The 27,942-nt window shown below is 34.9% G+C and overlaps 1 long non-coding RNA gene across 3 annotated transcripts; it reads left to right on the top strand.

Annotated features, from left to right (window-relative positions):
- Positions 1–1,400: 1,400 nt before the first annotated feature.
- On the top strand, positions 1,401–4,070 carry LOC141692636 (uncharacterized). Of its 3 annotated transcripts, none has more exons than XR_012562867.1 (3): positions 1,401–2,214; positions 2,462–2,574; positions 2,906–4,016. It is a non-coding gene; the product is annotated as an uncharacterized LOC141692636 (long non-coding RNA). The 3 variants fall into 3 exon arrangements; XR_012562866.1 differs by having other exon boundaries at positions 1,403–2,214; positions 2,931–4,016; XR_012562865.1 differs by having other exon boundaries at positions 1,805–2,214; positions 3,543–4,070.
- The last annotated feature ends 23,872 nt before the right edge of the window (positions 4,071–27,942 follow it).

Below are 27,942 nucleotides of genomic sequence, written 5' to 3' on the forward strand. Positions count from 1 at the left end.
TTTAGCTCAACAAAAACTCTCATTCCGTTGGTTAGCTTAAGGGATATAGTACAAAAGGTCGCCGGACTTCAAAAATTCTATTATTTTTTTAAACGGATCAGGTCGGGCGCTAAAGTACTACTCCCTCCGTCCCAAAATGTTTTTCCCATTTTGACTTTTTTACCGTTCATGCTAAGCGATTGACTACAAATTTAGATCTAATCTATAAGATCAAACATAGTCATGCGTGATTTTGTTGAATTCGTATTTACGAGTACTTTAATACAATGAAGTTTTTATATTTAATACGAATATGAAATTAAAGATATTAACAATCAAAAGTGTATATTGGCAAATGTGTCCCACACAAAAAGGAAACGCTTTTAGGGACGGAGGGAGTATGGGGCTATTTTTATGCACGCGGAACAGACTAACGAGGACCATAAATGCGGGTCAGGTTGATCGGATTAAGGGTAATAAATCGAACCAATCCAATTAATTCTTTTTTTAAAAAAAATGAACCCGTTAATAAAAAAAATTACAACCCAGCCCTACCCTTTATATATGAGGTCGGGTTGGGTCGGGTTGTTTTGTTTTAAAACTCAAATAAAATAATTTAAATAATTTTAGAAGTCAAAATTTCAAATAAATTTAATCAAAAATTAAAGTGCACCCCATAATTTAATAGAAAATAAATATTAATGGATATTATACGTACCGTGTACTCTTCTATTTTAAAATCAATACTTATGGTGTGTTATTAAAAAAATAATAATTTTATTTCGAATATATTATTTATTACAAATAAATACATAAACTAAAATTTCAAATAATAATACTATAACTATAAAATCGGGTTGGATTAAGTTATTAAGGGTTTTGAATCTTGACCCAACCCAAAATTGACGTAAAATTAAATTAATTAAATTTCGGATTTTGAATAATTTGGTTCCGTCAACAAAATAAGAGCTGAATTGGATAATTTATTTGACTTGAAAGTGGCTTGTGGAATAATAAACATCGATTTCTTTTTGCGGGGAAGACTACTTTTCACCGGAATGTATTTCGAATTATATTAGGGCGATGTAGGGAAATCCTCTGGTGTTGATTCTTTTAGAACCTGACCATATTATTTTTATTTTGCTTTCTTCCTGGAACTGTGTTATTATTAGTGATATATCTATATTCTATATATCTATATAAAGGAGGATCTTGAGGTGATGATGTGGCATTCTCAGATGATCAAAACTAATTTTTCTCAAATTCTCATATTTTAGCTATTTTGTTAATTGCCCCCACTCCTCAGCTTATGATGCAAAACTCCTTGCATTCCTAACCGATGACCTTTTGTTTTTTAAATAAATACTTCTCATTAATTCTTGACCTTATGGATTCTTTGGAGGTGTCTTTATGTACCCGCCTCGCAAGTTTCCTGGGTTGTTTGTGATATATCTATATAAAGGAGGATCTTGAGGTGATGATGTGGCATTCTCAGATGATCAAAACTAATTTTTCTCAAATTCTCATATTTTAGCTATTTTGTTAATTGCCCCCACTCCTCAGCTTATGATGCAAAACTCCTTGCATTCCTAACCGATGACCTTTTGTTTTTCAAATAAATACTTCTCATTAATTCTTGACCTTATGGATTCTTTGGAGGTGTCTTTATGTACCCGCCTCGCAAGTTTCCTGGGTTGTTTGTGATGGCTAAGGGTAAGGGTAAACATAGGGTAAGGGTAAACATATGGTAAGCAGGTGATTTTCCAATATATGTCACTACATTTTTATATATATCTTCAGCTATATTTTTTATATGCAACTTCAACTATATCATCTATACACTATATGTGTGTGATTCTGCATGTTTCTTTCTCCTTTTGTTTATTGGTCTTGCAGATTTATATCTTGCATTCTACTATCTATTTTTAAAATTTTGAAATAGTTAAAAGCGTCGATCATCTATAAAAAAATAACGATTACCTATATGTATTTTTATATTTTTATCAACTTTGCAAGTTTTCCCATTTCCGGTATATATGCTCTCTCATGTTTCAACTTCCTATTATCCATGTTTGCCAATTTCTCTCATTACCCATGCTTTCTGGATTTTGGGCTACTTTTCTGTGCAAATAATCAATCTTGGGCTTTCACTCTTCCAATATCAATCGGTTACAACCTTTCCTTCTTCCATTTGCCAAACTTGATCAGTCAAGCGTCAAGCGTCAAGCGCCAAAGGTATATACATAATATGTGTAATACCTACCCTAAGATAACCAAGATAAAAAAAAAACCACGATGATTTAACAGGTTGTTCAATTCTGAAGAGCAATTCTTGTAAGTGTATTTTAGAACTCACTGAATTGTAAGATGTTAAGGATTAGGACGGTGACAAATGAATATATTATCATGTATAGTTGTATTTTCCCCAATTATTACATTTTTTCCGACTTGCTCAAGAAAAATGTGATAATTGTTTGTGCAGATCCAGCCCTTTGATGATCTCAACACGAGGAACTCTGTTATATCATCGTTGCAAGCATGACTTGATTTAATATTGGATTTAGTCAAAAAAAAGCTTTCGATTTACTTCGTCAGGTGAGATATGTTGTTTTGCTTGACATTCGATGTTATAATTCTATGATATACCAATAATGTATTGTTCTGTTAAATATTTCAAGTTCTCTTATTTGTTTCATATCTAGGAATCAGTTTGTCAATAATTATTGTTGCATATTTGATAACTTTTCATATAGCATATGACAAATAAGATTTAGTTTTTGTGTCTTTAAACAAATTCTTTTATCGATTTGCTTTTATGGTTATGTATAGAAAGTATTAGCAACTAAAATTAATGATAATATTTGACCATGAAATTGACTGGGTGTAATGATTGAGAGTTTCTTTTATTTCGTGGCAAATTACAAAGTTCCACTGTCAATTGGTCACATTAGTTTTTATGAAGAGGACGGAGATGTCACGTGTTTGTTGCTCACAATTACTGCCAATAAAAAAATCATGCTCAAGCTTGTTACGACTGCAAAGTGAGCCATGATTCATGGAATCTGACAATGGAATTCTTTAATGGAGATCCCTAGGAAGATTTCACGAATTCTAGACAGGTTAGTGAGGCTCATAGTAAAATATTCTTCCCATGTCACAACTTGAATGCCTATAGCATGAAGGATATGGAACACTATTTCCTCTACTGTACAAATTGATTTGGTTGTGCTTATGAGGATTATGCATAACACTCCAGCATCAATTGGAGTTGGATAAGGTGAAAGACCCATAATTAGTTGTTTACCCTATGAATTGTTTGCTGATTGCGAATGCTCAAGTTGAGCTTAACAGACTTTTGGCAACACTTGAGGAGAGTTTTTGTAGTAATAGTGAGTGAAATTGTACATGTCATTTCTTTTAATCACCCATATAATTTGTTTTTATTAAATCTGACTCTCGGAGAAGTTTAAGTTACAATACAATACAAAGGACAGAGGCGACATTAATGAAAATGAGCTTAATCAACTACATATTTACTAAATTAATTTGCTTCGTTCTTACAGCCCGACAATACTTCAGGAACAATTGAGGAATAACTTTCAGCTATAGCACTAACATTAGAACAACTATGGAAACAAAGGGATGAAAGAAATAAAGAGTTTTCAAATGTATAATTCAAATTTAAATGATGTATGGTCAAATCTCCGGGACAAGTGAGAAAGTAAGAAACCTGTGGTTGACGAGTCTGATCTTTCCCTAAGGAAATTGGATGATATGCCAAGCTACAAGAATTCCAGGTGTTTAATGCTCTTGTGTGTAGGAATGCAGGTGTTTAATGTTGGATATTATATCTTATTATAGATTATAGATATCTTTCCCATACTGTGTATTTTTGTTTGCTGGACATCACCTCCAGCTCAGACATCTCTATAATGATATGTTGTAGGAGGAAAACAATAGTTGTGATTATTATGGCAGCTGAGCTTGGGTTCGTGTGCCCACATTATTATTTTCTAATTAACAGTTAAGTTTTGTAATTATTGTTGATTGAACTCTTCCCATTATGTGCTAACAGTTATACTATTTGTTGCTGGCCATGTCTTTAATATACTCCTTTACACATGCCCATTGTCCAATCATTCCGATTTTTAGTTTGTTAGGGCTTACTCCCGAGTTTTTTAATGGGAAGGAAGTGTTTAGGAGGTAAAATACTTTCATCCCATTTTTGGAGTGAAAGTTTTGGAGTGAAAGATTGTTAAATTTACATTCATAAACACTTATTTACGCTCCTTTTAAGAATTCGGGAGCATGATTATGAAGGGAAGTGAAATTAATTTATTTATCTTTCACTTGCTTTCGTTCCCTTTTAAAACTCGGGAGAAGTGGTTAATCTTTACATGAGAGAAGATGCCATTAATATTGTATTCCAAACCAACAGGATGTATTGTTAACTATATTATACACCAAAACATGAATAGTGATATATCATCTTTTGACTGCTGAGACTAAATAGCATATTTTATCAGACCAGATAAAAAATATATACTATAGTGATGGTAAAATTGAGAGCATAGTGAAAATGAAATTATTTAAATTTTTGTACTTTTTTATCTACAGTGTTTTCAAATTTGTTTTAACTTGACGCTTGCCAAGATACCCAAGCCAAAATATTATGCAGGGAGAAGAAAATATTTTCCTGATTATTAGAATGGCTGCCGCCTAATATAAATCCTTCCAATTTGTCGACGTTTTTGTCTTTCTTTTATATTTTTTATTTCAAAAATAAATTGACATATGCCGGATATACTCAAAATTGAGCATAAAAATTTCAGACAATTTATTTCTTCTTAAAACACCAATAATTAACATATAGAAATTGATTTATAGCATATATTTGCTAAAATACCAAAACAACCATTAAAAATGAATGTTGGGGAAAATAAATTTTAATCCATAATATTTATAAATTGAAGGAAATAAGTGATCGCAAATGAGTAATTTATTTTTTCCGTTAAACATATCTTAGGGTTGACGAATAATATTACGTATATATTAAACATATGAAACAGTGTGATGTATATAACATATATTTAAAAATCGTTACTAAAATCAAATCTTGTAGATGATATTCGAATTGAATTTGAAAAAAGTTCATGAACCGCGCGAAGCGCGGTTTTTGCACCTAGTTTAGAGATATAATGCAAACATAAAAATTTCATTATAATCAACATATAATTTATAATAAGTATGTCAAAACTTATATAAAAATTAATATAAACAAGATAGCAAAATGCAGCCCATGAATAATAATTAAAAAGTATTATATAATAATAATATAAATATTTATTCTAACATCCCATGTAATATACAGGATTTTCGCAATATATATTATGTGAATAAATTATTTATTATGTAATTTTATGGAATGTATGTGAATTAGAGAATAAATATTTAAATATAATTTATTCCGATTTAACTAGTCAAATGTGATTTAGGATATGATGGATAACTAGATGGCCATCACCGGATACGCGACCCGTAAATATTAGACGGGGAATTTTAAGTTATTAAAGAAAAGCGTATATATAGGAATATTTAAATGTAGAAAACATATAAAGAGCTCTGTGTGTTCATGTGATTATTTGAGTTAAAATATTAAAAGTCGGGTCGATCGTTGAATTATTGTATGACTGGTAATTCTGAAAGAAATATATAAATAAAAATTTTCTGGATGTGCGATTTTCTTAGTTGGGAAATGTAAATATATGTTATTGAAGTCATATGTGATTGACTTTGTAGTCAACTGGTTTTTAAATATTTTTAAATGAATTATTGTCTGAAAAATATTGTTAATTTGGTCATAAAATATTTATCTAAAATTATTGGAGTATGTTTAGATCTCGAAACTTGTTTTATTATCTCTGGAATAGTTCTAGAGATTTTTAAAAATGATAGTTAAAATTATTATGGCGTCCAAGTATTTTAAAAGTATTTTTAAAAGGATTATTTATATTTTGCGGGCTAACTTGCAAAATTCATAGTAAATAAACCGTTCACTAAAAAATCATTTTAAAAATACCGATGGATATATATTTTCATGAAATATCATTTAAAATTTGATTTCATACTTAAATCGCATTTTTCCATTATATATATATATTACAAAATAAAGATCGGCTTATTAGAAAATCAGAAAAATCAGAAAAAAATAAAGGATTAGTAAATTACTAAAATGCCCATGGGCTCATAAAAAGACCCAACAGCCTTTCTCTCCTCCTCTCCACTTCATCACCCTCGACTCTCATCTCTCTTTCTCTCTTTCTCGAGTATTCTCTCTCTTATTCCTCTTCCATTTTCCAGCCGGTTCTTGTGATTAAGACCGGATTTCGGTCGTATTTCACTTCCTAATTATGATTCATGGGCTGCATGCGTGTATTGTTGTGTGTGGGGTTTGATTTTCTTAAAACCCATTTCGGGGTTTCGATTTCTAACTCTCGAATTTTGATTCTTTGTGATGAAAATCGAGTGAACTTTGTGTTTTAGAGATTATGGTGAGAATTCCGTTGAAGGAAGCCCCGAATTGGGGAACCTCCAAGACCTTGCTCTACCGGCGATGAGCTACGCCGAGCCAGTGGAGGTCATGATGCTTTACTGAGCCTTAAAAATCGATATTAAACTTGTTTGTATGAGTGCATGCATGTTAATTCAGATTTTTACACATTTCTAGTTTTGAATTTGTGTAATTTTGGTTCGGTTTTATGATTGCTTGATGCTTATGAGTTTGGTAATTGGTTTAATATGTAATTAGTGAAATGCATGTTAATATTTTTAAGTGTTTAAAATTTGAGAAATCATCTTCTTGGATTTATGGTTCGATGCTCGAAGTAAATGAGCGATATTGTGCTTAATATTATAGAGTAGTGTTGTACGTTTAGTGGTGTATATTTTTCAGAGATTTTTCTATATTATATCTTTATACCATCATTTAATTTTTAAATTTGTGAATCAGTGACAAGTTAAATATACTTGTGGTAAAATTATTAAGTTATACGAATTGAGAAGTATGCTCAATTGTGATGATTGCTTGGTTATGCATAAAAAAGGGGTAGCCAGTAAATACGAATACTTTATGTCAAATTTCGGTAAGAATATAATTTTAATGAATCGTCAAATAATTAAGAGACATAAGAGTTTATAAATGAGTAATAAGAGTTGTGTAAAGAATGTTATGATAAGTATACGAATATGGGTATAATACTTATCGTGGTTGCGTGATTTTCTATAAGTGAATAATGATATGTCTTATATGTAATCGAGATGTCCGTGTATGATTACTTGATTTATAGTAAAGTAAAGTCGACGAAGATTTGAGTATAAGTAAGTCATGAATATGATTATGTGTAAACGTGACAATGTGATTATAAAGTAAATGTATATCTTATAAGTATGTTAATTAACATAAAATGGTAGAAAGTTTAGACGTTCAAGAGAACGTTATTTTGATTACGAGATACCTAATTAGTGTTTATTTAAATGTGTAGATTTGGAAAGCGAGGGCGCTCAAGGTGGAAAAGGAAAGGCAGCTCTAGGTGACAGTAACCATATTCAGATCATGAATGAAAACTTTTGAGGTGAGTAACCCTGTCCTATATGGTAAAATAATATATGATATGGAATGTTAAAGGAATTGATAGAGATGATATGATATTGTTATCCCTTAAACACGAACACCCTTATTGCTAGTTTATTCTTTATGAGCGAGTTCAATGAAAAGGACGATCCGTAAGACCATTGTGAGAAGTACGAATTACTGATGATAGGGATGGAACATAACAACATCATGCTCTATAAGATGTTCAAAACATATTGAAGAGATCAGTCTCGATGTGGTACAAGTCCCTTAAACCAAGGACCATCGATTCGTATGAGCAGTTGAAGAGGAAATTTTATTAAGTATTATTCCCATCTGTGTCGGAAGGTGAAGAATACCGAAGCATTGGTTCATTGTAGGCAGAGGGTGAACAAATAACTTGGGGATTATATGGCTCGGATAAAGGAAGAAGTCAAAATTGTCACTAACCTGGATAAAGTCAAAGGAATGGGCTTCCTCACGACGGGGCTAGACCCCTGCAAAGGTAAAAAGCTTCGCTCTTCTCTTTATTATTTCCCCCCAATGTCCCTCAATGATATTTATGTAAGGGGAGAAAATATTCGAAGAACAATCAAAAGCAATGGGGTTTACAAAGACTCCCGAAGGGATGATTGTTCCAAGCGAACCCAAAAGTATGACTACTCGAGGTCCGCAAGTGACCAAAGGGATAACATAAAAGATAGTAAGAAAGAGACAGAACGTGGTGTTGAATGACGTCGAGATAGAGATTTGATCGTGTTTACTCTCTTGAACGCACCAATCTCCAAGATTTTCCACGAGATCGAAAGGAAGCCAGGGTTTGTTCGGCCAGCAAAAATGCACTTCCCAAATCACAAAAAGAATCCTGATAAGTACTGTGACTACCACAGAGACAAAGGTGTTAGGTAATGAATAGAACACAGATGTTAGTGTTTGTGCCCTAGAGACAACACTATGATATTTTAGTTTAAGACATTTTGATTATTAATTTTTATATTCTATCGATTATTCCCTTTATAATTTATTAATTCTTAATTTGCTGTAATATATATTATATTAATAAATGTCCTTGGAATATGATATGCAATTCTATATCTCTAAGTATATGACTTAGGAATGAGATTATGAGAATAGTACAATATTCCTAAAGGTCCCTAGTCGAGTATTATTAAGGGACAATAATAATGCATTAATACTGGTGTGTTTGTTGACTGATGATCGCATTGTTATTGTATACTGAAAATATTTATTTGAAGTATGTACATTTATTTCTGGCCAGTTTATTTGATAATCATTTGAATGTTTACATGTTGTCTAATATTATATATTGTGAACAATCTAGTATCAAATGGGATACAGAATATTAGATTGTTAAATACGGTTATATAATATAATAAGGTTCACAGCACAGGTGGTGTTGGACAATCCACTGGTATGGCTGTAGTATTATTTAGATTAGTTTATATTGACTAATAAATAATGCTAGTATACTTTGTGTATATTGAACAAGATCAAATTTAGAATTGTTCCCTTAATACTGATTAAGAAGGAGAACTAAGATTCTATGTTATTATTAATGCTTAGGTTCTTAATCCAGAAATAGTAATTGACACGTGTATATTATTTACATGCTTTGATTTATATATGAAATAATTCTTTTGAATTATATCATTATATTTTGGGTGATGGAATTATATACATGGTGGATATTATTTATTGAAGGAATCCATGTCCTGATAATATTCGGGTTAATGATGTCCCCTTGAAAGCTCAAAAAGATTTAATTATGTGAAACCCTGCAGGTGGAATTTATTCTGGCATAATTAAATAAAGGTTGAGTGGATGATCAAGGATAAAAGATATTAATTAAATAAATTATCAGTAATTTATTTAATTAATGGACATATGATATTTTAAATATGGGGAATTTAATAAGCAAATAATATTGGAACCGAATTAATTAAATTACGGTATTAGGAAAGGTAGTGTAAATATTAATTCTTTAGTGGATTGAATTAATATTTAATTACATTGGGCTAGGCTCAAGATGTAATTAGAAGGCCCAACCTAATTATCCATGGTCCCTATTGTAGCCTATATATATTCTTATTCTCTTCTTGCTTGACAATTGTGTGAAAATATATTGTAGCCACCAAGGAGCAAGAAGAGAGGATAACTTGAGAAGACGGAGGCCACACTTCGCTCAAGGGAATTTGGGAATACAATAGAAGAGCGTGGAATCAACCATTAACAAGGTAATCCTCTTTTCGCAATCTTCATCATAAAACGTAGTAACACCCTAAGTCCGTGGTTCCCAACAATTGGTATCAAGAGCCTGGTAATGGGTTCTACGTTTTATGATATAATGTCCATGTCGTAATTATATATGCGTGTATATAGTGTTTTTCTTGTATTGGTTTTGATGCAGGTTGTTAATCCACTATTATGGCCATGTATATTTTAATTATGTGTTTGGATCCCACGTGGTTTAATCATGGTTAATTTTTGTTTTGGTTTCCACGTGGTTTAATCGTGGTTGTAATTTACACGAGGGTTGATCGTGTTAGAATAGATTTTACAAAATTAGTTTTGTATTAGATCTATTTTTTTTTGTAATTATTCCGGGTATTTTGTAATAGTTATGTGCGATCGGAAATCAATTCCGGTAGTTTTTTGTTCCGCTGTGTGATTACAAGGGGCTGCTGTTGATGTTTGGATCGAACAAAATCAAAACAAAACTCACAGAAAAGCAACAGGCGCGCGCGCTGCGGCCGCTGCGACCGCTGCAACAGCTGGGGCTGCTGGGGCCGCTGGGGCAGCTGGGGGCGCGCTTGGGGCAGATTTTTTTTGAGAGCTGGATTTTTTTTCAAGGGCCATAATAGTGGAAAATTTATTTTAATTTTTTCCATTAAATTTTAATTATTGCTTTAATTTATTTATTATGTGTGTCGTTAATTATGTGTGTAATTCTTTTAAAATTGCATGTTTAACTTAATTAGGACGACATGGACATAAATTTTATTTATTGCTTTAATTAAATGTTATATATTGCTAAAATTGTAACACCCCCAGATCCGGGGTCGGGGATCCGGGTCGTCACGGTCTTTCTTTCCATAATATCACTTCACTTAATTAATAATAATAACCTTATGCTGTGACCCCACACTAACACACACCACAACCCGTTATAGTCTCAGAGATGAAATTTAAATAAGTACAAGTCTTTGAATCCATAATTTAAAAGTTATTACAACCCACAATGATTACTTGATAAATTTACAGTTAATTGCCATTATCTGCCACAAGTTATAATTATACATAATTTGATTCTCAAAAATAGAATGCCTGATCTACCAATAGATCTACCTCTGCAGCTATAGCAGCCACAACATCATCGGGAAGACGCAGGATGCTTCCCACGCGCTTGCGCTGGGTCTGCTGGAGTCTGGCCATCTTTCCTAACTGTTGTTGTGTGATGAAGAAATAAAGCAAGAGTGAGCCTTACAGCTCGCAAGATAATATGTAGTGATAACAATAATATAAGTATCTAAATGGATACTTACTAGAATCTTTTATCACGAGTAAGATAATTACTTACTAGATATAAGTAGAAACAAGGGATGAAGTTACCAAATACTTCACTATACTTATATCATTTATGAAGCTACTTGAACTACCACTGTTCAAAGTATAATGAGCTTTCAACAGTTCATCACATAGATGAGACCACAAATAAAACTTGAAAATATTTGATCTTTGAAATATTTTGAAAAGAGATGAAGTTACGAGATACTTCATTCAATGGATACACCAATAAAAATGTTTGACCCTGTCAATGCTTCGGCAACCACCCATTAGTAGCCTTTCAATCGAAATGCTACGGGTAGTGTTGCAGAATTATCCAAATGGATGATGAACTCATTACGGGAGTTTACCGCGCCAGGAAGACCACTTACGATGATCAGTCGTAGTAGTACAACCCCACCATTTTCTACATGTAGAGGAGAACCTGTCGGATTTACTTGTCAACCGAACACTGAACTCCTAAGGAATGGACCGCCTTAGCGGAACTTCCAGGCCATTTGGGCCAATAATAATAAGGCTGGGCCGGCGCTACTCGACCACTTACGCCACTCCTAGTTCAGATGAAATCCATGACTCTGAAACGTAAAGCTCGTTTCCCCCTTTCCCCAAGTAGAAACTTGTTGATACGGCTCCACCAAGAAGTCGTATCTAGTTGGAAAGGAAAACTCACCGATATTTCCCAGGCGATGCCTGTTAATGGATTAACTTGTTCCAAGAATTTTACTTCCCGAATATTGGGTAAGTAATCAAAAACTCTTTTACCAAGACAGCAACCTTGTTGCGAATATAAAACACACCACCGAGCCGGATCCCCCATGTTTTGAGCGAGTATTTAAATCCCCTTTTTAAAAGGAAGATCTTAAATATAAAAATAGTTTTGGGATCCGCTCTAACTTTTGAAAATCATTTTAAAGACTCGAAAACACTTTAAAGAGTGTTTGGAGTAAAACTGATTTAATGAAGTAAATCAGTCCCCAGAATATTTAGAAAATGACTGAATATTAATATTTAAATAATATTCCCATAAAGAATAATCTTTATAAAAATAATTGAAGTAGAAGTATTAAAACTTATACTTGAAACGAGTACTAAATAATCAAAGATATACTTATATGAAAGTATTATCTTTAGTTGAATAATCGAAAATAAGTTTGATTATTGACACCTTATTCTTTAATAAAATAAAGAATATACCTCAGCAAATACTCGGAGTCATAGATCCTCAAATGAATATTCAAATAATATTCAATAAATAAAATAAGCTGAGTAATAAGCCCTCAAATGAATATTCGAAATAATATTCATTAAATAATAAGCCGAGTCATAATACCTCGAATGAATATTATAAATAATATTCATTAAATAAAATAAAGGAGTCATACATCCTCAAATGAATATCCAAGTAATATTCAATAAATAATATAAAGGAGTCATAAGTCCTCGAATGAATATTCAAGATAATATTCATTAATAAAATAAAGTTATCGAATACACCTTATTCAATTAATAGTTTGGAAACTATAACCATATATATATATATATCCATATCCATATATACAAAATTATCCGGGATCCTCGACTCCCGGTTTTAGAAAATATTTTCACCTTTGGGTCCCTATACTAAGGGTATATGCAAGTTACCGCTATCCTCTAGCATAGGTATTATCAACTGAACCAACAGATATATAACTCAAGAATATGAGACAGGCATGCATATATATATATACCATATCAGCATGCTTCAATATATCGCAACATTTGCTAATTAACCAATATGCATTTATCGCAAGATCATGCATATACAAATGTATACATCACAACAACAGTATAACGGATAGAATACTTGCCTGAGCGACTTGGGGTGATAAAAGGCTCGGGACGAGTCTGGTAACCTATAAACAACAAGTAAGTTGGAATTAAACCAAAATCACTTGTAAATCTATACTTTAACTAACTTAGACTCTAACGCTTGTTTTGCGCTCACTGATTTGCTTAAGTCACTCGGGTATCCTCGGCTCCACCATTTTTAATAATTTAACCTTTACGAGTTTTAAAGCGATTCCTTCGCGAGTGTCTTACCAACTGCCTAACACACTTACCATAAATGTTTCATACATTAATTAACCCTTTTTGGTCTTTAACCTATGTTTCAAAGTAAGGCGAGGGAAAAAGTTTCGTTCGCGAAACGCCGTTACTTGAAACGGTCGTTTCTCCTAAACCGTGCATCGGAATCGAACGAACTACATATCAAAACGAAGCTCGTAACATGAGCTATCTAAACATGGCAGTGGTCATAATCTAGCAGGGATTCTCGGGTCCTAATGCTATGCACAAAAACAGTCCAAAGAAAATCGGACGTTACGACGGCTATGTTTACGCGATTTCCCAATTTTAAACCATACAAAACCAACCACAAACCAACCTCAAATCCAACATACAACCAACATCCATCCTTATCACATCATAACAACCCCGACCAATTCAATTTAATCATTCATACTTATGCCTAAACTTAACTTTAATCATACTTAAGTTCTTTTAATCAAAACCACAACATTTACCATTCCATTTCACTACCACTCCAAATCCCAAACTCTAAATCACAACAACAAGCTACAATATCATCCTACTAATCAAAATCATCTTATAATACATAGGAATCTAGGGTTTGGAGATGGTATACCTTCCTTGAAGTGGTGGGAGGAGCTAGGAAGCCTTAAGAAGCTTTGAGAAGTCTTAAGAATGCTTGGATCTTCAAGAAAACAAGAAAACTTCAAGTTAAAAAAACTTGAAAACACTATTCATAGTCTTCTTCTTTGATTAAATGAAGAAGATTGAGAAGGAATTAATGGCTTAAACTCATGATATAGTCCTAACTAAGCATGAAGATGATTAGGGAATTATCTTACCAATTTAGGAAGCTTGGATCTTGGATTTTGAATTTCTCTTGCCTTTTGAATAGTGAAAAGCCGTGAGCAATGAAGAACAAAGCCTTGGTTGCTTTTGATTTTTAATGAAAATGATTTTACTTGGCTTGGTTGATTGGTTTTTGTGCTTGCTTTAGTCAATTACCTTCTTGCCCTTGGATTTGTGTGGTTACAAAGCCACCACACCTCCTTCCTTCCCATGTCATGCTTATGTCATCCTCATGATGTCATCCTCACTTCCTTGTCCTCTTTCTATTGGTTGGATGACATCATTCCCACTAATCCCTTTGATTAACTTCCTAATCGTTTGCCTAATGACCGCTGATCTGTTATACGGTTCGCTTAACTTTCGTTTTCGTTTATCGTTTGAGGGATCATACCCGGTATCTTATTACTTAGGTTCCCTCAACCTTTCTCAATATATTATATTCCTTTTATGATCCTCTCCTATAATCCTTTAATTTAAATCCTTTTATCCTGTTACCTTTTTCTCAATTCTTTCCGTATCTAGTGGATTTCCGGGAAAAATCCAAGTGTTCGGAATTGGATTCTGACGATCTTTACATACACTTATATACTACATAGAGTACTAATAATATCCCATAAGATCAATAACAGAACCCCTACATAGCGTGGCATGAACAGTTTTCTCATTCAGCAAAAACACTATTCATAAGGGTTTCAGAAATTTCCAAAAATTGGGGTTATTACAGTCTCCCCTCCTTAAAAGGATTCCGTCCCGAAATCAGATAGAAATAAATAGGGATACTTTCTTAGTATTGCACTTTCTAACTCTCAAGTCAATTTTCCCACATTGTGGTTCTACCATCAAACTCTTACTAGTTTGATAACCCTTCCTGGTTGCTCCATATAGGTTACGTCTGGTTGCATGTCTATGCGCTCATATGCCCCTATTTGTCTGGCATCTGAATTACACTTCCTTAACATTGATACGTGAAACACGTTACGACCTGCTACATGTTCGGGGTTAGGGCTAGCTCATATGCTAACTTCCCAAACATCTTAATATATCCAAGGGTCCAACAAATTGTAGACTTAGCTTTCCTTTCTTTCCGAACCTCATCAATCCTTTCCAAGGGATACCTATAACATTACTAGGTCCCCTATTTCATACCCTTTGTCCTTTCGAGTCAAATCAGCATACCTCTTATGTCCATCTTGGGTTACTACCAGCCGTCCTCTGATTAGATCTATTATATCCATGGCCCTTTGGGCTACTGCGGGTCCGAGCATCTTGCGCTCTACAACTTCATCCTAACATAAGGGAGATCGACATTGTCTTCCCTCAAGGATCTCATAAGGCGACATCTCGATAATGACATATGATCTATTGTCGTAAGAAAACTTAATCCGTGTTAAGTGATCATTCCAAATTCTTTCAAGTCTATTGCACAGACTCTTATTATAGCTTTTAGCATTAGAGCTTTTGCTTCTTAATACCTATTCTTTTTCCCAGTTCGTAGTCGCTACTATCTTCCGTTCCTAATATTATACTGGTTATACTTTTGCTCGTTAGCATTCTATAACCTTTTAATAACCACGTCAACCTTAGTATCACGAATGTGTTCCCATTCCGCATACTACCACCACTTTATTACTCCTTTTTCAGTTGTTTCTATTTTCCAAAATTTGATCAATCAAATAGAAGTAAAGGAATTTGTTGAGAGATCACTATGATCATGAACACTTGTTATATCGCATAGTTAGTACAGAAGGTGGCCAGCCTTTAGTACTTGACAAGCAATTAAACAATAGCTGGTATCCTACTAGGCTTCTATCACAGAGATAGATAGTCATTCGGCAATACCTCCCCTTTCTGGAAGGGTTGTTCTTCTCAGCTTACATGAAATGAAAAGAAGAGAAAAGAACGAATTGAAGAGAATTGTATATATGAAAAAAAATATACTGCCACAAAATATCTGGCTTGGAACCTACCTCTGAACTATAGAGGTTTGTCATAGAAGAACAAAACATATATGTATTTATATCAACATCAAGTATTATAGCATCGCATTTCACGTGCCTAAATATTTCCGTTATCCCGTCCATCATTCTATGGACCCATGCTCTTCCTCGAGCTTATACATAATCACCTTTGAAACTCCTTCGACATCGAAAATCGAATCTGGGACCTCCTTCTATATATCACCGTTACTCAGATTCTATGCTTGCACTGCAACCTTCCTCGTATAGTAATACGACTCTCTATTGATAAGAAAGAATAAATATTCAATAGGTAGATACTCTACTTAATTAGTCTATCAATGATAACTTATACACTACCACGACCCGATTAGTGGTACTCAATCTCAACACCCATTCCAATACAACTCTCACGGTTGTAATCAGCTCATTACTCGCAGAATCATTGCTGCCTTACTATGGTCCACCACTGACCTACTGTAGTCATTCATTTTCCATGAAGTCTTAATAGCTAACCATACGGAGTCCATACATCTCGTATCTAATTCTCCTAAGGAGTTAACATAACCACCAATCACAATTCATGAAGAACACTCCAAACTCTGACGTACTTTCATGACATGAAGTAGATAAAATTGCAAAAGAGTTTCAATCAAAGCAACGATAGCAGGTTAATACCATTCTTAATCATATGCCTTAAATAGAAGACTTAACTCAAAGGTTCGTCTAGTCCTTTTTGAAACATGGTCCTGGCTTATCTCAAGATAGGACCTTCTAAGATAGATAGCCCGTTCATGGCGATTACACGAATTAAACCTTTACCAACTACTATTAAGGTCGGGTATTGCACAGTCATCAGAAGGAATGTCAATCTTCCAAACCATAATACAACCTTCCTAGCTGTAACCATTATCACTATTTTCCTTTGGCACAAGCGCCAATAATTATCCTCTTACCTTTAAAGTGTCGGCCACCTCTTTGGCCTTTCCTGATAGTAAAATTTTCTTACAATCAATGTCATTTTAACCACCTCCAAATAAATTTTCTACCTTATTTCAATCACAGCTTGAGTGAAGATGTTTTCCTTAAAATCAAATGGAAAAAAAAAATATCACCATTTTTCCATAAGTTATTGCCTCAGTCTTTAGAGGTTAATCACTGTCATGACTGACTCTCAATTATACTTAGAGCATCTTTTATCTTAAGTCCTAATTGCCCTGAACAATTTCGACCATTACTGGTTCGATCCATACCTTCTCGTGGTTTAACACGTGCCTCACTTGGCATCAATATAATTACGTCATATTTCCTTTATCAACATTTCTATTCTTGAAAATTTTGAATATTACCTTTCTCCTTGTAAAACCTCTAGGGTTATCCTTGAATCGTTCCTCCTGTATTCCTTAGATACAGGGCATATCAAAATACCATTTACTACTACTAGAACCATTGTCTATATACTTCTGAAAAATTTCTCCACTGATTCTTAAAGGTTGTTATTACCTTAATCCTTTCCAATTCATCCTGTCAAAACTCATACTGTCCCTATTAAGGGTGAAATGCCAACCTGTATGCATTCCCCTAGGATTCATTTTAAGTTACCAATGTTCTATCCTTAATTCCACCTTTAAAAGGTACCTACATCCTTCCATGGATAAATCAAGTCATATATCCTTGATAGATTATCTTATTCATCATTCCCACCTCGATAGTCTATACCTAACTTCATAATAGCATCCTTATTCAAATTGAGGTCAATCCATATGGCCTCCAAAAGATAACAATGGTCATCTGCTTTTCTTTCCTGATTTGGTAATGATAACATGGATGTTCTGGAAGATATTGGTCATGTTCAACGTGAACTTCTTCTTAATAATTCCTTATTTACTTTTGTTGTTTATCTCAACAGTCATCTCAATGTTGGGATATCTTTCATACCTGGCGTCTCCCTTCCTGGGTATCAAGCCACCGGTCTTACACTTCACATTCTTGAAGGTCACTTCCTTCATCCAATTTTCTTAATTTCTTACTTTCTTGTCTCCTCAGTCTATCCGCGTCTCATTGTTTATCCTTCGAGCTATCTCAATGTTTCCTCGAATCCTCCCAACTTAAAGGGGATAAAATATATGCACCTCTTATGCCTTCAACCGTCAACTTTAACTCATGGTGAATCACCCTCATCCTGACGATCATATACTTTTCTATTTCTATTAATATGAGTCTTTAGGGTTTCCTCATACCCAACTCCCTTATCATTCCTCAAACTCTGTTGCCTTTATATTCCTTTCCACCTCAATTCCTTTTTATTTTCCTTTCTCTTATCATTATTTCATGAACCAACACAACATAAGCATTGATTTCAAATATCCCGTCATTCTGGATTTGCGTCTTCAGAACGAATCTTAACAACTTTTACAGCTTAGACTCATAATTCATCATACTCGTCTGTCTTTGTTCTGGCTCTAAAGCTTTTACACTATCTCCTTATCTTTGGGAATTACTTTCCCGAAAACAATTGACTGAACTTAAATCAGTTTATTATAATCTCTTGCTCCGTGCCTTCCTTGGCCTTTCACCAGCAGGTGGTCTCTCTCTTAGGAGGGTGAGTGATAAAAACAGTCTTCTGTGATTCGTCAATCATTTAGAATCTCAAATGATTCCTATATTTCCTTTAGCCAGGCTCTTGCCTCGACTAGGTCAACTTGTTCCTTGGAACTCTGAGAGCTTAACGATTTAAAGGTCATGAAAGAATTTCCTGCCGCATTGTCCCCTCAGGGTGGTGGTTGGGGATAATAGTCTAAGTTCTCTTTAGACAGGTCCATGAATTGCCGTATTGGAGTACCGTCTCGGGTCTCCTTTCCTTACTCGACTTTTGATTCCTCAGTCTAAATATTTCTTCCTACTCCCCATAATTGGGGTCATCTTACATAATTTAAATCCTCATTTTCCACTTCATCATGTTATGGGTTCCTTTTGTCTTGGTGGCAACCTCCCTGACTATCACGTTCAGGGTTTGCTCTAACTCTTATTCCTCAAACTAGCTTTCATCTAAGATTTCATCTTTAAGCTCTTAAACATTTGGAACCCAAATTCTATAGGAATACCTCATTATTCCCTTATCATCTCTCTCGGTATTAATCTCATATCTATTTGTTGGCTCTCTGCCTTCATTCATCACTTTTACTGGCACAATATGTTCTTTTCCAATAATTCGGGTTGTATTGCTATCTCAAACAGCTTTTCGGTACCGGCTCCGGTTACCTTCACTACTATTTCCATTTTCTCAAAATCTCTTATAAACTCTCCAAAAGACATTATCATCTTGAGTCTCTCCTTTTTACTAAGGGCATCAGCCACCATATTGGCTTTCCCCGAAGGATAAAGAATCTCCCAATCATAATTCTTGATTAGCTCTAACCGCCTCCTCTGGCGTATGTTGAGCTCTTTCTACGTAAGAATGTACTAGAGCTCCTATGGTTTGTGAATCTCACACTTCTCTCCATACAAGTAGTGCCTCAAATCTTTAGGGCAAAACTATTGCCACGAGCCCAAGCTCATGGGTGGGGATATCGAATTTTAAATTCCCTTAATTGTCTTGACGCAGACGCGATTATCTTGCTGTGCTATATAAGAAGCACCCTAATTCCTTATGCGAAGCGTCACTTACAAATCACAAAATCTCCTTTTTCCCTCCGGCAATGCCAACATAGGGGCCGTCACCAACCTTTGCTTCAGTTCTTAAAAGCTGTTCTCGCATTTCTCTGTCTATTCGAACTTCTCAGTCTTATGAGTAAGCCGCGTTAAAGGGCTACTATCTTTACAACTTGAACGAACCTCCGGTAGTGACCGGCCAATCCTACCTCTGGTAGTCGACCTAACCATGGTCATCAATTCATCAGTGGTCCTTTATTCATTCTTGTCAGGATCCTCCATGGGATCCTTCTCAGCAACTATCCCTTCTAGGACAACATCCTCAACCGTTACATTCTCAATATCAACATCATCCGGTCCTGCATTAGGACACTCTGTCGGATCCACAATCCGATCTCCAATTAGTAATAAACATCATCACGCTGTTGCTCCTCAACCTCAGGGTTCAGAGTCCCGCTACCATCTACGATAATGAACTACGCTTCTATCACGATATTTATAAGGGTTCCCATAAGGGTTTTAACTGTCAGTGCTACGTTAGGTAGCCCGACTATGAACTTGGCAAGAGTTCTTATTATCTTAGTTAACTTACTATCTTAACGTCCCATCATCTCTGAAGTTTATAACGCTTAGCTCTGATACCATTTCTGTAACACCCCCAGATCCGGGGTCGGGGATCCGGGTCGTCACGGTCTTTCTTTCCATAATATCACTTCACTTAATTAATAATAATAACCTTATGCTGTGACCCCACACTAACACACACCACAACCCGTTATAGTCTCAGAGATGAAATTTAAATAAGTACAAGTCTTTGAATCCATAATTTAAAAGTTATTACAACCCACAATGATTACTTGATAAATTTACAGTTAATTGCCATTATCTGCCACAAGTTATAATTATACATAATTTGATTCTCAAAAATAGAATGCCTGATCTACCAATAGATCTACCTCTGCAGCTATAGCAGCCACAACATCATCGGGAAGACGCGGGATGCTTCCCACGCGCTTGCGCTGGGTCTGCTGGAGTCTGGCCATCTTTCCTAACTGTTGTTGTGTGATGAAGAAATAAAGCAAGAGTGAGCCTTACAGCTCGCAAGATAATATGTAGTGATAACAATAATATAAGTATCTAAATGGATACTTACTAGAATCTTTTATCACGAGTAAGATAATTACTTACTAGATATAAGTAGAAACAAGGGATGAAGTTACCAAATACTTCACTATACTTATATCATTTATGAAGCTACTTGAACTACCACTGTTCAAAGTATAATGAGCTTTCAACAGTTCATCACATAGATGAGACCACAAATAAAACTTGAAAATATTTGATCTTTGAAATATTTTGAAAAGAGATGAAGTTACGAGATACTTCATTCAATGGATACACCAATAAAAATGTTTGACCCTATCAATGCTTCGGCAACCACCCATTAGTAGCCTTTCAATCGAAATGCTACGGGTAGTGTTGCAGAATTATCCAAATGGATGATGAACTCATTACGGGAGTTTACCGCGCCAGGAAGACCACTTACGATGATCAGTCGTAGTAGTACAACCCCACCATTTTCTACATGTAGAGGAGAACCTGTCGGATTTACTTGTCAACCGAACACTGAACTCCTAAGGAATGGACCGCCTTAGCGGAACTTCCAGGCCATTTGGGCCAATAATAATAAGGCTGGGCCGGCGCTACTCGACCACTTACGCCACTCCTAGTTCAGATGAAATCCATGACTCTGAAACGTAAAGCTCGTTTCCCCCTTTCCCCAAGTAGAAACTTGTTGATACGGCTCCACCAAGAAGTCGTATCTAGTTGGAAAGGAAAACTCACCGATATTTCCCAGGCGATGCCTGTTAATGGATTAACTTGTTCCAAGAATTTTACTTCCCGAATATTGGGTAAGTAATCAAAAACTCTTTTACCAAGACAGCAACCTTGTTGCGAATATAAAACACACCACCGAGCCGGATCCCCCATGTTTTGAGCGAGTATTTAAATCCCCTTTTTAAAAGGAAGATCTTAAATATAAAAATAGTTTTGGGATCCGCTCTAACTTTTGAAAATCATTTTAAAGACTCGAAAACACTTTAAAGAGTGTTTGGAGTAAAACTGATTTAATGAAGTAAATCAGTCCCCAGAATATTTAGAAAATGACTGAATATTAATATTTAAATAATATTCCCATAAAGAATAATCTTTATAAAAATAATTGAAGTAGAAGTATTAAAACTTATACTTGAAACGAGTACTAAATAATCAAAGATATACTTATATGAAAGTATTATCTTTAGTTGAATAATCGAAAATAAGTTTGATTATTGACACCTTATTCTTTAATAAAATAAAGAATATACCTCAGCAAATACTCGGAGTCATAGATCCTCAAATGAATATTCAAATAATATTCAATAAATAAAATAAGCTGAGTAATAAGCCCTCAAATGAATATTCGAAATAATATTCATTAAATAATAAGCCGAGTCATAATACCTCGAATGAATATTATAAATAATATTCATTAAATAAAATAAAGGAGTCATACATCCTCAAATGAATATCCAAGTAATATTCAATAAATAATATAAAGGAGTCATAAGTCCTCGAATGAATATTCAAGATAATATTCATTAATAAAATAAAGTTATCGAATACACCTTATTCGATTAATAGTTTGGAAACTATAACCATATATATATATATATATCCATATCCATATATACAAAATTACTCGGGATCCTCGACTCCCGGTTTTAGAAAATATTTTCACCTTTGGATCCCTATACTAAGGGTATATGCAAGTTACCGCTATCCTCTAGCATAGGTATTATCAACTGAACCAACAGATATATAACTCAAGAATATGAGACAGGCATGCATATATATATATACCATATCAGCATGCTTCAATATATCGCAACATTTGCTAATTAACCAATATGCATTTATCGCAAGATCATGCATATACAAATGTATACATCACAACAACAGTATAACGGATAGAATACTTGCCTGAGCGACTTGGGGTGATAAAAGGCTCGGGACGAGTCTGGTAACCTATAAACAACAAGTAAGTTGGAATTAAACCAAAATCACTTGTAAATCTATACTTTAACTAACTTAGACTCTAACGCTTGTTTTGCGCTCACTGATTTGCTTAAGTCACTCGGGTATCCTCGGCTCCACCATTTTTAATAATTTAACCTTTACGAGTTTTAAAGCGATTCCTTCGCGAGTGTCTTACCAACTGCCTAACACACTTACCATAAATGTTTCATACATTAATTAACCCTTTTTGGTCTTTAACCTATGTTTCAAAGTAAGGCGAGGGAAAAAGTTTCGTTCGCGAAACGCCGTTACTTGAAACGGTCGTTTCTCCTAAACCGTGCATCGGAATCGAACGAACTACATATCAAAACGAAGCTCGTAACATGAGCTATCTAAACATGGCAGTGGTCATAATCTAGCAGGGGGTTCTCGGGTCCTAATGCTATGCACAAAAACAGTCCAAAGAAAATCGGACGTTACGACGGCTATGTTTACGCGATTTCCCAATTTTAAACCATACAAAACCAACCACAAACCAACCTCAAATCCAACATACAACCAACATCCATCCTTATCACATCATAACAACCCCGACCAATTCAATTTAATCATTCATACTTATGCCTAAACTTAACTTTAATCATACTTAAGTTCTTTTAATCAAAACCACAACATTTACCATTCCATTTCACTACCACTCCAAATCCCAAACTCTAAATCACAACAACAAGCTACAATATCATCCTACTAATCAAAATCATCTTATAATACATAGGAATCTAGGGTTTGGAGATGGTATACCTTCCTTGAAGTGGTGGGAGGAGCTAGGAAGCCTTAAGAAGCTTTGAGAAGTCTTAAGAATGCTTGGATCTTCAAGAAAACAAGAAAACTTCAAGTTAAAAAAACTTGAAAACACTATTCATAGTCTTCTTCTTTGATTAAATGAAGAAGATTGAGAAGGAATTAATGGCTTAAACTCATGATATAGTCCTAACTAAGCATGAAGATGATTAGGGAATTATCTTACCAATTTAGGAAGCTTGGATCTTGGATTTTGAATTTCTCTTGCCTTTTGAATAGTGAAAAGCCGTGAGCAATGAAGAACAAAGCCTTGGTTGCTTTTGATTTTTAATGAAAATGATTTTACTTGGCTTGGTTGATTGGTTTTTGTGCTTGCTTTAGTCAATTACCTTCTTGCCCTTGGATTTGTGTGGTTACAAAGCCACCACACCTCCTTCCTTCCCATGTCATGCTTATGTCATCCTCATGATGTCATCCTCACTTCCTTGTCCTCTTTCTATTGGTTGGATGACATCATTCCCACTAATCCCTTTGATTAACTTCCTAATCGTTTGCCTAATGACCGCTGATCTGTTATACGGTTCGCTTAACTTTCGTTTTCGTTTATCGTTTGAGGGATCATACCCGGTATCTTATTACTTAGGTTCCCTCAACCTTTCTCAATATATTATATTCCTTTTATGATCCTCTCCTATAATCCTTTAATTTAAATCCTTTTATCCTGTTACCTTTTTCTCAATTCTTTCCGTATCTAGTGGATTTCCGGGAAAAATCCAAGTGTTCGGAATTGGATTCTGACGATCTTTACATACACTTATATACTACATAGAGTACTAATAATATCCCATAAGATCAATAACAGAACCCCTACATAGCGTGGCATGAACAGTTTTCTCATTCAGCAAAAACACTATTCATAAGGGTTTCAGAAATTTCCAAAAATTGGGGTTATTACAAAAATTATGTGTGTATTTTGAATGCATGATTAGACATAATTATAACAACATAGGGCCCCATTTAATTTTAAAATTCCTCAATTTTAATAAAAAAAATTCTAAGTGGGAGAGGGAATTAATATGAAATTAAATCCCATGGTCTCCATTATTGGTTGTAGGTAATTTAAGATAAAGACGAATATAAATTATATATACGTCACCCATCGTGGCATGTAATTTATGGTGTCTAGAATGTTATAGAAATTACTAGAACAAACTTCTTAAATTAATAAATTTTGAAAGGAATAAATACGGATTTTCTTTATTTCTGATTTGGGGCGATTTTGTCAAAAACGGGTTCATCGAACTTGTAAGGCTGTGGGTTTTAAGCGAGACCGATGTGACTCCTCCACTACCTGGAAATCAAACCATTGATGAATATTGAATTGAAGTATTCTATTCAAGGCAAAATTACGAATATTGGAAGGTATACACGCCACCCATCGTGGCGTACCAAGTTCCATAGATTTCGAATAATTTAAGATTTGATGATGGTATACACTTAGCTATGAAAAATAATATAGTCCACCCCAACGTGGCATATTGTTTAATAATAGGACCGAAGTAACATTTAAACAAAATTAGGTGGTATACATGTCACACATCGTGGCGTACCAGAAGCTTATGGTGTTTAGATGTTAGTGCACTAAATTTTAATAATTTAGATCTTAATAATTAATGCACCCTTATTTATGTGATGTTTTTATGCATGATTCTCAGGATAAAATGGGCTTTAATCCACTATTCACCATACTTAAGGATAACAAACTTACCGGACCTAACTATATTGAATGGAAACGAAATTTGGACATTGTGTTGACTGCTGAAGAGTACAAGTTTTGCACTTATGAACCCAAGCCTGAACAGCCTGCTGCTGATGCTCCTGAAGATGAGAAAGAGTATTATAAACGGTGGATTAAGGCTGATGAGATGTCGCGATGTTACATTCTGGCAGCAATGTCGAGTGTTTTGCAGCATCAGCATCAGTCTATGGCCACTGCTTCGGATATGCTCTTTAATCTCAAGGAACTTTTTGGAGATCAGAATAGGGCTGCTAGGCAAGTAGCCATGAAGGCTTTAATGAACACTCAGATGGCTGAAGACACACCTGTAAGGGATCATGTTCTCAAGATGATGTCGCATCTGAATGAGATAGAGATCCTTGGTGCTGAACTTGACGGGGAAACCCAGATTGACATTATCCTTATGAGCTTGTCCAAGAGTTTTGAGCAGTTCCGCTTGAATTACAACATGAACAAGAGGCAGTATAGTCTCGCGGAACTGCTGACAGAACTTCAGGCAGCTGAAGGATTATTTCGGCAGAGTGTTCAAGTGAATGTGGCTGAGAAAGGTTCTTCCTCTAAGCCGAAAGGTATTAAGAAGAAGAAAAAGGCTCAGACACAGAAAGCTGTGAAGGCAGTGGGAGTTCAGGGTGGTGTGAAAAAGCCTAAGGGAAAGTGCTTCAGATGCAAACAGTCAGGTCACTGGAAACAGGATTGTCCTCTTCCTAAGAAGACAAATAATACTGGTATGTCTCTTTCTCTAGTTACAGAAACATTTATAGCGGCTATATCTACGAGCACTTGGTGTGTAGATACAGGAGCCACTGATCATGTTTGTAATTCTATGTAGGGGTTCCAACTATCCAGAATGCTTAGAGATGGTGAGATATACGTGTTCATGGGAGATGCTACGAAAGTAGCAGTAGTTACAGTAGGAGTTATTCATTTATCTTTTGGTTCTGATAGGATTTTGGTTTTGAACAATTGTCTTTATGTACCTTCTTTTAGAAGGAATTTAATTTCGGTTTCTAAACTTGCTTTGGATGGTTATAATGTTTGTTTGGATCGTAATGTTTCTATTATGATGAATAAACGAATTATATGTTTTGGTACATTGCAAGACAATTTGTATATAATTAATCCTAGTCAACCTGCACTGCAACTGCAATTTAGGGAATTGAACAACATATCTTCTAACTCTACTAAAAGAAAGGAACCTTCTAGTTTGAACCAAACATATCTTTGGCACTTGAGATTAGGTCATATTAACTTGAGAAGGATTCAAAGACTGGTAGTAGACGGGCCTTTAAGCTCATTGGCAGTGGAGCCATTTCCAGTTTATGAATCCTGCTTGGAAGGTAAAATGACTAATAGGTCTTTCAAGGCAAAAGGGAATAGAGCCAAACAACTGTTAGAATTGGTTCACTCTGATTTATGTGGACCCATAAATATCCAAGCAAGAGGTGGTTATGAATATTTCGTCACTTTCATTGATGATTATTCTAGATATGGGTACGTTTATATGTTGCACCGTAAGTCTGAGTGCTTTGATAAGTTCAAAAAGTACAAAGCTAAAACGGAGAAGCGACTTAATAAAAGTATCAAGTCACTACGATCAGATCGTGGTGGCGAATACTTGCTTGGAGAATTTAGGGAATATTTATCAGAAAATGGGATAGAATCCCAGTTAACTGCACCAGGCACACCCCAACAGAACGGTGTAGCAGAGAGAAGGAACCAGACTCTTTTAAAGAGTGTTAGATCGATGATGAGTTATTCGGATTTACCCAAGTCATTTTGGGGACATGCCTTAGAGACATCAGCTTATCTTCTGAACTTAGTACCTTCTAAGTCGGTTCCTAAAACCCCCTTAGAATTGTGGACCGGGGATAAACCGAGTCTAAGACATATTCGAATATGGGGTTGTCCAGCACATGTGCTGAACAAGAACGCGACTAAGTTAGAATCTTGTACAGAAGTAAGGTTGTTTGTAGGCTACCCCATGGGAACAAAAGGATATTTATTTTATAGTCCGAAGAATCGGGATGGCATTGTTAGCACCAATGCAAGATTCTTAGAGGAGGAATATATAATGAATCACAAACCCATGAGTAGTGTCATTTTAGAGGAACTAGTGGGAGGGACAAATAATACCCATGAAGCTGTAGTACAAGTAGAACAACCATAACATAATGTACAACCTGTCACTAATACCGCACCAGTGCCTCGTCGTAGTGGGAGGGTTGTTCAACAGCCTGATAGATTCATATTTTTGAGAGAGTCTTCAGACTTGGTCTCTGGTGAACATGATGATGATCCCCGTACATACGAAGAGGCAACACAAGACAAAGATGCAGATCTTTGGCAAAAGGCGATGGAATCTGAGATAGAATCAATGTATTCTAATCAGGTCTGAGAGCTCGTGGAACCACCCAAAGGTATAAAACCTATTGGATGTAAGTGGATCTACAAGAAAAAGAGGGGATTAGATAAAAAGGTGAAAACCTGGAAAGCAAGACTTGTTGCAAAAGGGTATACTCAGAAAGAAGGTATCGATTATGAGGAAACCTTTTCACCGGTAGTCATGC

The sequence above is a fragment of the Apium graveolens genome, chromosome 10 (genome assembly GCF_009905375.1).
Source record: "Apium graveolens cultivar Ventura chromosome 10, ASM990537v1, whole genome shotgun sequence".
NCBI classification, from domain to species: domain Eukaryota; kingdom Viridiplantae; phylum Streptophyta; class Magnoliopsida; order Apiales; family Apiaceae; genus Apium; species Apium graveolens.